Source organism: Corvus kubaryi, unplaced genomic scaffold, assembly GCF_017639235.1.
Source record: "Corvus kubaryi isolate FWS band 111438036 unplaced genomic scaffold, C.kubaryi_AGA036_p1.0 37157, whole genome shotgun sequence".
Taxonomy (NCBI): domain Eukaryota; kingdom Metazoa; phylum Chordata; class Aves; order Passeriformes; family Corvidae; genus Corvus; species Corvus kubaryi.
In genome coordinates, this window is record NW_024581041.1 from 747,983 (window position 1) to 761,678 (window position 13,696).

At 54.2% G+C, this 13,696-nt stretch overlaps 1 protein-coding gene across 3 annotated transcripts in view; it reads right to left on the reverse strand.

Annotated features, from left to right (window-relative positions):
* Positions 1-246, reverse strand: part of CHD6 (chromodomain helicase DNA binding protein 6) — a 92,086-nt gene extending 91,840 nt beyond the window's left edge. For 2 of the 3 annotated variants that reach the window (XM_042021681.1, XM_042021682.1), the window contains exon 1: positions 118-245. The gene's annotated coding sequence lies outside the window, so the exon portion shown is untranslated. Of the gene's footprint in view, positions 1-117 lie in introns of all 3 variants that reach the window. The other variant, XM_042021680.1, reaches the window with a different exon arrangement.
* Between the last annotated feature and the right edge of the window lie 13,450 nt (positions 247-13,696).

Sequence of the window (13,696 nt, forward strand, 5' to 3'; positions counted from 1 at the left end):
CGCGGGGGCGGGCCCGGGCGAGGTTAGGGTGTTCATTCATAGCACCGCCCCGGCGCGGCCCCGCTGCCGCCCCGGCCCCGCCGGGCGGGCGAACCCAAAGTTCGGGGCAGAACTTACCCAAAATGGCTCCGCAGCCGCCCCAACACAAACAGCTTTTATTTGGTGAAGTTTAGCCCAGCACCCTGCAAGGACACCCTAACCTCGCCCGGGCCCGCCCCCGCGGTGCGCCCATTGGCTGCCCAGAGCCGCGCGCCGCCGCCCATTGGCGGGCCGGCCCGTCAGCCGCGCGGCGCTCGCGCCAAGCTTGGCTGCAGCGCGCCCGCCGCTCGCTCCATTGTGCTCCTGTTTGCACCGATGAGAGCGCGGCGCTGATTGGCCGCGCCGCCGCCCCCGCGCGCCGCCGCCCCGCCCGCGCGCTCCACGTCCGCGCTCGCCGCGCGTTGCCCGGATGTGAACCGGGCCCGAGCCCCGCCCCGTGACCCGCCCGCACCGCGCCGCGACCTGCCCGCAGCGCCCCGGGACCTGCCCGCACCGCACCACACCGCTCGGCCCTGCTGAGGGGCTGTGTCTGCCCCGTTCCCGCGCCGCGCTCCCCGCAGGCGCTGCCGCCCAGCCCCGCCGAGCTCCTCGAGGTGCGAAGGCGCCCGCGGGCGGCCCCGCGTGGAAGCGAAGCGCGGGAGCGGCCTCGGAGGCCACAGGCCCGGGAGGAGGGAATGCCCCTAGAGGGATGCTCCAGGGAATGCCGCTGCCCAGAGGGGTGCTCCAGGAGACGGGCTGGGAGCAGGCTCAGGGCACGGGCTGGGTGACCCACCTCTGCAGGGAGAAAGCTGGCGTGGAGCAACCGGCAAGGTTTGGGTCCGGCAGGGTTCGGGTCCAGCACCAGTTAAAACGGTGAGCCAAGCCTGCCGAGGTGGGTTTTCCACTGGAATTCCTCACAACCAGACCTCCTTGGGACGCCTATTCCTGGTCACACAGTGTTGAGGGCTCCCTCAGTCCCTCCTCCACCTCAGCACCCCGCAGCTGGACCAACAGCACCCTCGCTTTGGTGGCCCGCAATGCCATGCCTGCTGTTCTGCCTGGGAAGGTGGGAATGCTGGGGAAGAGGAGCAGAGCTGGCAGTGTGCAGTCACTCCATCCTCCCTGCTGATGCAGAGATGCTCTGGCACCAAAAGACACACTGCTGGAGATAATTAGCACTGCTGCGACTCGGATTGATGAACTGAGTACAGGGCAGTCCTCATGCAGCCATACTGCCTGCCAGGCCCCTTGGGAAGCTGGCACAGTCCTGTGCTGAAGTCTTGGCATGTTCAGCACCAGCTGGCGCTGATGTCCTGTGCTGTCTGGCTGGCATGTTCCCTTTATGCCTCCTGGCTTTCCCCAGATGCTCTCCTCAGAGCTATACAGCTCTTCCACTGGTCATGGAGGTCTGCTGGGCAGCACCACTGGGCAGTGCTGGTGTCCTCTGCACGCAGTATCACTGCACACTTGTAGATTAAACACAGCCAAGGGACATGGATCCATCATGGAGCTACATCCACCCCATTCCACAGCTCCTCCAAGTCCCCCACACAGACCAGTATACTGTGCTCTTCCCAGTGAAGCAAGTCTTCCTTCTCCACGGCATTCTCCTTTATCCTTTCTTGCTTGCTTCAACCCACATCTCCACCCTCCATCCTTTCTCCTCCCTCAGTCTGGCTCCTTGCCTACGGATGGCACTGGTGGACACTGCTGAGATCTCATGTGTATGTTTTGTCTTTCCTGTCCCCAGGTTCAGATTCTTTCTGCTTACAGAAGGCCAGCACACATGCAGTATTCCTCTCCAGTGCCTTCCCCATTCCCTAGTCCTGCCTGCTCCTTCTCTATCCACCAGCCTTGCCTGTACCTGATGTGTTCATCCTGCACCAGGCAACCTTTGGCAAACCAACATCATCCTGTGCTGTATCTTCGCTCCGTCTCTAGAGCAGCACTTCAGCCTCAGAGCGAAGAATGCCTGTTAACATGGAATTAATTGGTATTTTATAACCAGGAAACCAAAGCACCTTATTTGCAGATCAACCACTTTTTGCTCAGTTGGTCTCTAAAGGAGTGGCTCATTGCTGTACATGTAAAATGGGCTGCCCAGGGGTTAGGGATGGATAAAGCAAAGCACAAATTCCCTTGCCAGATTCACCTGGCAAGTGTAATTTGGAAAGACATTATAACACCTTTGTTACAGAATTGCAGAAGTTTTGATGGAAAAGGACCACAAGAGGTTATGTAAGGGGTTTCCAGAGGTCCCTTCCCAGCACCACGCTGATGATCAGCACAGGATGAGATCACCCGTGGCTCTGCCTACCTGAGCCATAGCACCTTCCGTGGCCAGATGTTCCCCCACCTATCTGGTGACCTCTGTGAAGGCTGCACCATCCCAACATTCCACCTTAACCTTTCAGGACTTTGTGGTTACTGCTCCTTAATGTATCACCAGGCACTGCCAAGAAGGTTTTGAGTCCATTATCTTTGAAACTGCTTTATCAGTACTTGCAGACTGCTGGTGGGTCAGGCCCTGCTAACTCTTCACCAGGAGAAAGCAGCCCCGCTCCTTCACCTGTATTCAAGGGCCGTGTCCCCACCTTGGTTGTCCAGCACTGATGTCTCTCTTGGCTTCTCAATTTTGTGGGTTCCAATACTGGACAAAAAAAAGAATGTATGATTTTATAACAGAAACTCATCTGCCAGTTCAGTCTTAATCCAGGCTACGTCTGTTTATTATTTACAGAGTGGGATTGCTGTGTTTTGGACGAGGTGATTTAGAGAACTGTTCCAGAGTCAGTAATTCATTGTGCTTGCAACCCCCACACAGGACTGAGGAGCGTGCCCAAACTGTGACCTTTCCCACCTGGTCCCCTCACAAGGCCAGCATGAGCTTTGTTTTTGAGTGACCTCAGCGTCCTGCCAGTACTAGAACCTCCCTCAGCCTCTCTGGAAAACAGGGTTAAATCCTGAGTTTGACTGTTTCCAAATCCCCCTGGGCTCAGGCTGTAACCCCTGTGAGTGCAGCTGAGCAGAGCTGGGGTCAGGCATCACCTGGAACATAGTGTTGCTGCCAGCACCCATCACTGTAGACAGTCTTTGGGATAATTCTCTTCTGATCTAAGAAGTAATAATAATAATAGTAGTAGCAGTAATAATAATCTGACATTCTAGCATTTACAAATAGGGATTGTGGCAGTCTTCCCTGGGAAAATTGCTCTGGGCTCAGGATACTCCCATACTTCACTGCCCAGAAGGAGCCTGCCTCCCAGGGAGCTCGGCCAGCCTGGCACCAGAACACATCCTTACCTGCATCCTTACCTGCAATGTGCTGTGTGGATGCTACTGCCCACCACATGCACAAACATCCACTGTGGCCCTGATTTACAGGTGTCCCCCACCCTGAAAGAGAAACTCATTACCGTTATGTACTTCCCTTGAAACCAATATTACGTGGAATCAGGAAAAGCAAAATGCAAACAAAGGTGGTTACTCACAGCATCAGCCATCCCCAGGTGGGTGATTGTGACCTGTATCGCGTTCCCTGTGTGCAGTGACTCTGCTCTGGCAGCCCCTGTGTGCAGCTCTGTGAGGAGCAGCAAGAGGCCGAGCTGCCACCAGGGACAGAGGACCTCCAACGTCACATGCCACTCACAAAAGTTGCTGATTTTTTCAAGGGCAGATTTTGCAGCAGAAGGTGCACCCTCCCCCCAAGAGTGCTGGGCTGAGAGGCACCGCAGCTCTGTGCCGTGCCTGCAGACAGTGCCAAAGGCGCTGCATGTCCTGGCCAGGAGCCCCAGAGACTTCCAATCCCTGCTTAAGATGCAGCGGCAGTACTGATTGCCCGGGCAAACCTTGGGGCTGCAGCACTTTGGCCAGGCGGATGCACGTGCCCAGCTGGCACACACGGGTCTGGGCAACCCTCGGGCATCCACAGGCACAGTGCTGGGTATGCTGCCACCACAGGGACAGGCCCTGGCGGCTGCAGGGACAGCTTTGGCAGCAGAAAGGACAGAGTCCCTCAAGGCTGAAGAAATGCCAAGTGTTCCCAGGCTGATCTCATTCCATTACAGAGAGGGATGCTCCAGAGGTGCCTTCAGGGCAGGCTGGGCTTCTGCAGGGGCAGGCAGAATGACTGGTGTCCCCTCTGGGTGATCTCCCACCCCATGACACAAGACAAGGGAGATAAAGGTTTCTCTGTGGTGGCAGCCCTCACCTGGGATCAGGGCAGGTTTTGGAAGGTGGCTGAAGAGACCATTAAAGAAGCAGATAACTGCTGTTAGCCATAGGCATCTTGTGGTAGAGGGATGCAGGGCTTTTTCCAACTCAGTAAATTAGTTTCAGCTGCTGCTGTTGTAGCAACCCCTGGCTTGTGGCCTTCTGAATGTTTGCACATTTCAGAGCATCCTTCACTTGCCCAGTTCTGGGGAGGCTGGTGTGTCTCCGATGGTTACCTGGGGTCTCCTTACAAGCTGGAGGCTTTGTTGGGGCTCTGGAGCTTTTACACGAAGAATAGTCTTGCCAGTCTGTCCCGCTTGTCCCAGCATAGGGATTCCTCAGCTCCTTTCTGCTGGGCATCTTCCCATGCCAATGAATGGCCACACTGACCAGGTCCAGCTGGAGGGGAAGCTTGGCTCTCATTGCTACCAAGGTGCTCTGTCTGACCTCCATCCTGGCTTTCCAGATGAAAGTCAGAACTGAGGACAGAGCTTCAGTTCTCCCATCCCTCTTTGATGATCCATTTGTAAAGCGAGGCAGAAGGGTACATTTGTCCAGAAGCTGTCCTGCAGACTTGACAGTAGACACACAAGATAGTTTCTGAATGGACCATAAATGAGGTATGTTAAGATGTACACCAGCAGACAGTGCTGGTTTTACTGAATGCTTCTTCTCTATATGCAGATTTCAATACAGATTGCTTATGCTGATAAAAACCTGGGCAAAACCACTGGAGTTATTGTGCTGGAGTCATCAGCATGAACAGACTATGTCTTGGCCATAGCACCGGGTCACAGTCAGCCTGGGTATGCTGCACCTGGCGGTTAGGTCAGCTCAAGCATCCTCAAGCATACTCTTCCCCATACACAGCACAGGCACAATCAGAAAGTGCCAATCTTTCACTTCAGACTGGAGTTTGTGTGTGACAGGGGTGTTGGGTAACTCATCTGCTACCTCCATGGTGCAGATGCTGACAGAGGCTCAGTTTGGGCCAGGGGGTTTGTGCATGTACCCACTACAGGAGTCCTGTGTCTGGGAACCAGGCATAGTGCAGGACCATCTGAGGGGCTGGAGACACTCATGGTCTCTGGCCTGGGGTTCAAAGGGGGGATGAGATCACATAAAATCATGTCCTTTAGAGCAAAACCTAATGTATGTGGCTCTCTGCTAGAACAAACCCCCTTAAGCTGATTCAGGACTGTCACAAAAGTAATTTGATTTGGGAAAGATTTGCTCTGCTTGAAGTGAAGGTCAATTCGTTTGGGAAATGCTTTGGCTAAACCCATCCCTGTCTGCATCAACCATCTCACACCCTTGAAGGGGATATTTTCTAAAGCTGGGTGTCCATGGGCCCGTGGCCCACTGCCAGACACAGGGAGAACTACCTGGGACCCAGCACCCAGCAAGGCTTGGCCATGGTTCTGCAGACAGGCTGCACAGAAGTTTACCAGCCCTTGCTGCTCATGCTGTTGCATCCCAAGAGCAGATGTATCCCTGCTGCTTGTGCTGGTGGCCCTCCTGGCTGCTGTCGTGGGTCCCCTTCAGCAGTGGAGAAGTCAGGGCCATTCCAGAGACTGAAGCCAGGAAACTGGAGATGGAGGCTGTAATCACACCAGCAGCAAAAGCATCAGTTACATTTGCAAGGGGCTTTTGGGAGGATTTGCTTGGGAGCACTCAATGGTGGGCAGTGATCCCCAGGCTGCCTGGTCAAGGGGGACGTGCAGGTCCAGCCACCAGGTCCTGCTGGGTGCCGCACTGCAAAGCAGGTAAGAAGCAGAGCTCAACAGCTAAATGCCTGTGGTGAGGCAAACTAGACAATGGAACTGCCCTTGCGGCCCTTTTCTACCATCTTCAGCCATGGTTCCAGCCAGATCCAACACAGCAGGAAGGAGAGGGAGTTGCTCTCATGCTGCAGCACACCTCCTTCCCTTCCCTGCTGTTGGAGCACACCTCTGCCCCTGTGAAACACAGAGCCTGCAGGCAGCTGGAGGGGAGGGATCAGATTTTAAAGCCCTGTGAAGCCTGTGAGCAGCCATGAGTAATTAACCATGTCATCAAGGCAGAATTCGACATCTTCCAGACTGGTGTGGCAGAGTGAATTAGGGCAGAGTGGGGTGCAGTGTGAGATCTGAAGAGCACTTGAAACCCAGGTGAGATGCTTGGACACATCTGGGGCACCACAGGACTCTCCAGCTCCAGGGGTCACCATGGCCTGATCCTTGTGAAAATTTCCATGTGTCAGGTGCCCTTCAGTGGAGCCAACAGCAAGGAGCTGGGAGGCTCCTCCATGAGCTGCTGAAGGGGTGGCCCGAACTGCGCATGGGATTGGAGGTGCTCCAACCCACATGCCTCTTGGCCCTGGTTTTGCTTGTTGCTTGTGGGATTATCCTGCCTGTGTTCCCTCTGCCCAGCTGTGTCAGGAGCAGTCAACCTCCAGGCTAAGCAGGAGACCCCAATGTTCCCTTGGCCTTGGTCTAGGGAGTTGGCAAGGTAGGCTGCAGTGGAAATTCCTCATTCAAGGACAGAGGTTTCTGTGGATGTGGTTATTTGAGGAAATTCCCTTGTCCTCTAGAGCTTCTATCAGATAAATTACCTGATCACTGTTGTAAATTTTCCTGTGGGATTATTTGGGATTATTAAATGGTTTCCTGGGCCTTGCTGCTGCAGATAATTGATATCAGGGAAGGTGGGGTGCTGTGCACAGGGCTGTCACTCACCCTGTCCCTGCATGAGCTCTGTGCTTTGTCAGTGCTGTAAACCTGGAGTCTGTCCAACACTGCATCCTGCTCATGGCATGGGTATAAGATTGTGATGGATCACACAGGGAGGATTTGGGAGCCTCCTTCCCCACAGGACTCCACATACCCCATGGGAGGCTGTCCCACAAGGCACGGTATCACAGCCCAGCTTATCCTGCAGGCAAGTATGGAGCAAAAATTACACATAAAACTTTAAATCTATGAAGAATTTATACCTAATCTTCTTTTACTGATGCTTTTCTGCAGCTGCAGTCCTGGACTGAGGAAGAGGACTGAGCAGGCAGCTGTGGTATTCTGCGTCCTCCTGCCCTGTGCTGTATGAGCCCTGTGGACCCCATGTGGTGCTGCCAAGGTCAGCTGTGGTGGCAGAAGCTGTCACCTTCATCTGGTCAGACTTAATCCCAGGGGCACTGTGCACAGCAGTTTTACCTGGGGGGAGAAAGATCCACCACCAGCAGTTTCCCAGTGACATCCCCTGGACTTAACTTTTTGTTCAAGTTTTGTGGCTCTTATTACTCTGGAGCTGCCACCTCAGAGCTGCTTCTGAGCACTCCTCCAATTAGTGAGAGTGAAGGGTGCTTAACATGCTGCTTATCATTAGCCAGGTCCCTGAGCATCCATCACCCGTCTCAGCGTGAGCTCTGCTCATCCAGTGCATGCAACTAAAGCAGAGCCATCGACCATCACTGCCCCGGACTGAGACAACAGAAATTATTTCACAAATTCAAATTACACTGCCCTTGTCTCTATACACACTGTTTCTCGCCTGGCACATTTTCCTCTCCCTGTCCCCAGCTGATTTTGTTTCCAGATAGATTTCCTCACCAGGCTCCACTTTCCCCAGGCTCTCACTGAGCACTCAGTATGGGGGTCTGCTGCCCACATGAGCTTCATCTGCTTTGTTTTACCCCAACATTTTATTCCTATGACTTTTCCATCTGTCTGTTCCTGAGGGAAGCTGGTTTGATATCCCCAGCTGCAACATCTCTGTGAGATTGTGACAATGGTGCTCCCATACAGACCCGTTTATCCCTTTATGTCTCTTGTCCAGTTCTACCTTTGCTTCTTCACAGGCCATAAGGACAGCCAGGCCCCAGCTAAAAGGGTTTTCCATATGTTTTTGCCCAGAAATGGTTAAATCCTGAAAACAAGGGAACCTTTGGGACCAGCTAATGCTAATACCATGTAATACCATGCTGTTGTGGACCCGGCTCTCTCAGAAACCTCAGCAATGGAGACTCCAGCCCCTCCTTCTTATGACTGGGAAGATTATTCCCACTGCCTACCTTGATTTTCCCTGTCATAATCTAAGCTTGATTCTATTTGTGTTATCTGGCATGGGCAGATTCCGTGTTGCAGGAATCATTTACATTCCAGCAGACTGCTGCTGCAGCCCCCTTCACTCCCTCCTACCAATTAAACAGTCCCACTTTTGCTGTGTTTTCTTGCCGTCATGCTTTCCATGTCTCTGACATCTTTATCTGGATCCTCTCCAACCAGCACAAAGGGCAATGTCCACACATAGCTGCCTTCTCCAGCCACTGCTCCCAGCTGCTGTGGAGAAGGGCAGAGCTGCCTCCAGCAACTCCACAGCCCTCTCACACATCCCAGCATTGTTTGCCCTTTTTTTTGCTGTTAGCCCCCTGCTCTGCAGTTATTAATTAGCATGTCAGTCCCTCCCCCCAAAATTGCTTCTTGCAAGTGAGTAATTTCTTTGTTTATACAGTTCCTTGTTTATACAATGTGCTGGATGTGCTGGGATGCTGCTGGTATGGGGCTGTGCTCCATGATGTCCTGCTCCCCAAGCCTGTTTATCTAATTTCTCAGTGAGGTGTTGTGTAGGGAGAGTTTGGGGTTAGGAATCTGCCTTCCAACATAACCCCCACACTTCCTATCTTCCTACTTCCTACTGTGCCTGCAGTTGTGTATCTCATGATCTTACCTGCTGACAGCCACAGCCTGGATGCTGAGCTGGGACCAGCACTCATTTCACACCAGGGTTAGGCTGGATATGATTTTCAGCTTGCTGCTGAGATGTGTTTATGGACCTGTGTCCAAGTCCTTTGAACATCAAGTGTACACACTGTGTTTCCTGTTCTTCTGTCAGAGGAGAGAATGAGAACAGGCTTGCCACAATTTGCCCTGAGAAGCCAGAGGTGGCAACTGCTCCCCACTGTGCCGCCCTGCAGGTTTGTGGGCTGCTTTGCTGCTTATCCTTGTGTTTTCCAGAAGTCCAAAGTAGCACTAAGAACTCAGGTTTCTCCTTTTTTAAAAAAAGCCACACAGCGTTGCCTGTCTGCTGTCCCAGCTCCCTGATTTTGCCCTTCTGCTCCTGGCTTTCCTGCTGCCTGCTCTGCCTGTATCCACATAGGGCCAGACCATCCAGACCTGGCCTGCCTGCGCTACTCTGTGTCTCCAGGCTCCCCAGTCCTGTTCCTGGCAGCGTTGTTGCCTCTCACTGGTGCTGACTGCACACCCTGGCTGGTTCAGGCTGAGGCACTGAGGCAGTGAATGTTCTTGGCACCACAGCATCCATCATTCCCCTTTCCACCCCAGAGTATCAGCCCTGGCTTTGCCTCTCCCCTTCCTCTCCATGTGCTCTCACTGCTTTGCCTGCTGAATCCTTTTTCTGTTCCTTTTGGACCTCTTGATTTTGCATTCTGAGTGGATGCATTTACACTCAAACCTGTCTGCCTGCTTCCTGTTTGCTCTGGCAGTTTGGAGACAGCATGGGCTATTTCCCATCCTGACATGGCCTTTGGTGTGGCCATTGCTGTGGTGTCCTTCAGCCTCTCTCCAGCTGGGCTGTGAGCCATGAACAGCAGCCATGGCCAATATCAGGGGAGTTGGAGACACCTGAGGTGTACAGAGGGGCAGGCCAGCACCCAGCAGGATTGGGGAAGTTGCTCTAAGGACAAGGTTTTCCCCATGAGGGTGGCCAGACCCTGGTCCTGGACTCACAGAGCTTTGGGCTGTCCATTTGTGGAGCTATTTGAACCACACCTGAACAAAGCCCCGAGCATCTTGCTCCCATGCCCCAGAGGTTCCTATTCCCAGTCTCAAGCTCTAGCTCTTTCCCTCTGCAAGACAAGGAGCTCTTTCATGTCTGGGTGGCATTCATCCCACTGATTTCCCCCCACACTCCACATCCACACCCTAAGGTTAGAAGCAAAGCCATAGCCTTTCTCTTCTACTTGCCTCTTCCCAAAGAAAAAAATCACTTTTAAAGCCTTGGGAGTATTTTCTGGACAGACTCTCCCTGCTGTCCTGGTACCACACCAGCTGCTTGGGTAGAGACATTCTCCATCACCCTGATGTCCCAGATTTTGGGTTAGCCTGGCAATTGCTCATGGAAAGTCCCTCAGCTTGGCAGGATGGCATCCAGGTTCTCACTGGATTGCAAGCCAAATGTATCCAGCCTTCCTATACAAAACAGTACATTTCCCTTTAATCCGCTGCCTGTCTTTCCAGGACAAGCTTCATCCTTCCATATTAATATTCCAGTCATGACCCTGAGCCCACCAAGCCTTTGTTATGCCAATTAAATCATAATCTTGATTGCACATTTAGACTTCCAGCTCCTTTTGTTTATCCTCCTGGAGTGCCCCAACAGGGCATGCAGTGGGCTGACCCCTGTTCTCCTCTGTGCCCAAGGGCTCTGCCAGGAATGCCACGTCCCTCCCAGGTCTCCTGTGGCTTCTGCAGGTTGCAGGTGTGCAGCTTCACACCTATCCATGTGCTAGGGCAGCTGGCAGTGCTGGGGCGGGCCAGGCTGGACCCCTTTCCACTTCCACCCTAGTGCCAGGAGGTGAGTGAGGGTGGCCAGGGAGGAAAGAGGGCAAGGGGGAGCAGTGAGTACCCAAGCTGGGCTCTGAACAGCATCCGTCTCCATGCAGCAGCCCCAGAGCTGCTGGAGGCAGCTGTGGGCAGGGGTGCCAGTGGCTGGGGATGGTCTGTGCTACAGGCATCAGGGCAAGGGGCTGGCGGGAGGGACAGGGCTCCCAGGCCCCTCTGTGCTGGCTGCAGAGTCCGTGATGGTGCAAAGGGGTCCATGTGTCCTCGTGCATGGGAGTTCTTTTCAGCCAGCAGCAGAGCACCGGAGCCAGGAAAAGCCATGTTTGAGTTATTCCAGCTGCAAGGCCACACTTAGACATTGTCAGTATCTGGTGTAAATCCAAGCTCTGGGCATACTTCCCAGGGGTGTGAACCCTCTCCTGGAGCTTTGTGCTTTGTCATCAACACTGGATGGAAAAACAAGCCTGCTCAGCACTGCCTGGAGCAGCCTCAACCAGCAGGATGCTCCCTGCCCACACCACTCCAGTGTATCCTGTGGATTTAAGGCAGGGCCCTGCTCAGAGGTGCCAAGTCCTTGTTTCCCAGAGGCAAACCAACTCACAGCAGAGCCCAGGGAAATCAATAGTGCAAAGGAAAATGAGCTCATTAAACAGCCATCAGCTCAATGCGAGGAGCCTCCTGTCCTCCTGCTGCATCCGTACAGCTGTTGCCTGGATCTGCCCAGAGCCAAGCCCAGCTGCCAGGCTAGCAGCAGGAAGAGATGCACTTGCTGGGCTGCCCAGTATTCCCAACTCCCGTGTGGGCGCTGGACTTCCCTGGCCTGGCGGGGCTGAGTGGGGCAGCTTTTGGGAGCTGTTCATCTGGAGCAGCCCAGGGCAAGGTCAGGGCTGGGCACCAGGCACAAGATTTGCCACTGGCTCTGCCAGACCCCCAGGCACAAGCAGCACCTTCCCACCGGCTGCCAATGCCCTTCTTTGACCAGCACCTTGCAGAGAAGCACAAAGCTGTTGGGACACACTGGCCCTCCAGGAGAGGAACACCGTTTACCCGAGCGTCACCCCAGCCAGGCTGTTTCCACAGCCTTCCGGGGAGCTGGTTTTTTCCCAGGGGACATGAGCTGATGGGGGTGGGAGGAGGGAGCTGGGGGGAGGGGGTGGCCTGGCTACAGAGGGCCAGGAGCACCCAGGGCTGCAGGAACAGAGGCAGAAAAAGGTTCTTTGCAGTGAGGGGACAAGGGACAAGGGGCAGACACTGGGACAAGCAAAACTCAGGCTAGGGCTGGTGGCTTCCTGCATGCCGTGAGTCATCCTGCCATCCTCCGAGCTAGGATCTCCACTGCAGATGAACAGGGAAGGAAACAAGGGTATTTTTTAAGGTCTGTGCTGGAGCTGAATGCTGTGCAATAGGGAAGTTTCCTTTTTGAAGGCAAAACTCAGTTTCATTTTCCTTAACTCCATGAAATAATTTTATTCCTTAAAAAAATTCCATTCCTTATCATTTTGTTACAAACCCTGCTGAGCCAGCACAATTATTTTGTGTGAATTAATGGTACCAACTATTTGCAGTTCCCTGTGTGGGCAGAGGGGTGGGTCCCACCACAGACAGTGCCCTAGAACAGCACCCCAAAACTCCTTTGACACCCCGAGATTCCCTGGCACTGTGCAGCCCTGGCAGATGTGTGATGTGGCCCTGGGGCATCAGCTGTGTGTCACTGATGGGGAAACTGAGTCAGGCAGCAGCCAGGTGCCACTAAATTTCGCATCCACCACGTCAAGGGCTGGTGCTGCTGTTCCTGAAACACTGACAATAAAACAGCCCAAACCCAAGAGCCACCAGGGTGTCGTTCATTACTGAACCTGGTGCTGGTGTGGAGGAAGGACCCCACTCATGGGGATTTGTCCCCTTTGGGGGACTTCTTACAGGGGACAGTGATTCTGTGCCAGGAGGAGGACAAGATTTATTCAGGCCAAAAGCAGGTAAGTTGTGGGGGAGGAAGAAAAAGGGGACAGGGCAAGGCAGAAGCAAACAAGAAAAACTTCAGGCACATATTTTTGGGGCAAAAATGCGGGTTTCCCGCAGGACCGGTCAGGCAGGTGGGAAGGAATAGGGGCATGAGGAGCAGCCATTTCCAGCAAGTTTCAGCAAGAACAAACTTCAGGGGAGCAGGAGGGAGGGTCTGGGGGTGTGAGTATGCTTTGGGGAGCCTCCAGTACCCTTTCAGGCTGAGAGACTCTGAAGGATGACCCCAACCTCAGGCCAGGGTTGCAGCACATGCAGGAGAACACCACACAACGCTGTGAGGGAAGTGCCTCTCAGCACTGTCCCCAGCTGTCCCCCTGCCCCACCACTTGCCAAAGGTGCCCCATGTTCCTTGTCCCCCTGATCCCAGACTCCTGTGGCTGTGCAGGAGGGAGTGGCACCCTGTGAATCAATATCAGCTTGTCAGCTGCTGCTCCCCTGCCCCCAAACACTGGTGGCTTCTACAGCCACTGCCTGGCTGCAGGCTGGGATTCTTGTGGCCGTGGGAGTCTGTGTGCTGGGACATATCGGCAAGCACTGCACCATCCCCATGTGCTCCACCCCATAGGTTCCACCCCTGTCAGCACCATCCCTGTGTCCACTGTCTTTGTGTGCCAGGTCCGAGGTGACCTTGTTCCCTGGCCATGTTACTGCCATTGGAGCTGCCATGAGGAGCCCTGTGCCAGAGGAGGCACACGGGGACTGGCAGCACCTTTGCTCTCCCTCTCCAGGGCTCTGGGAAGCCCTTGGTTTGGAACACAGCAGGAGGATGGTTCCCTTGCCACCCATGTTCCCTGCCTGTGTCCCTGGAGTGGAGATATTCCTGGAGAGAGAGACTAGAGTTGGGAGCAGAGGTGCCTGCATCGGGTGGTCAGTTGATCTCTGCTAAGCCT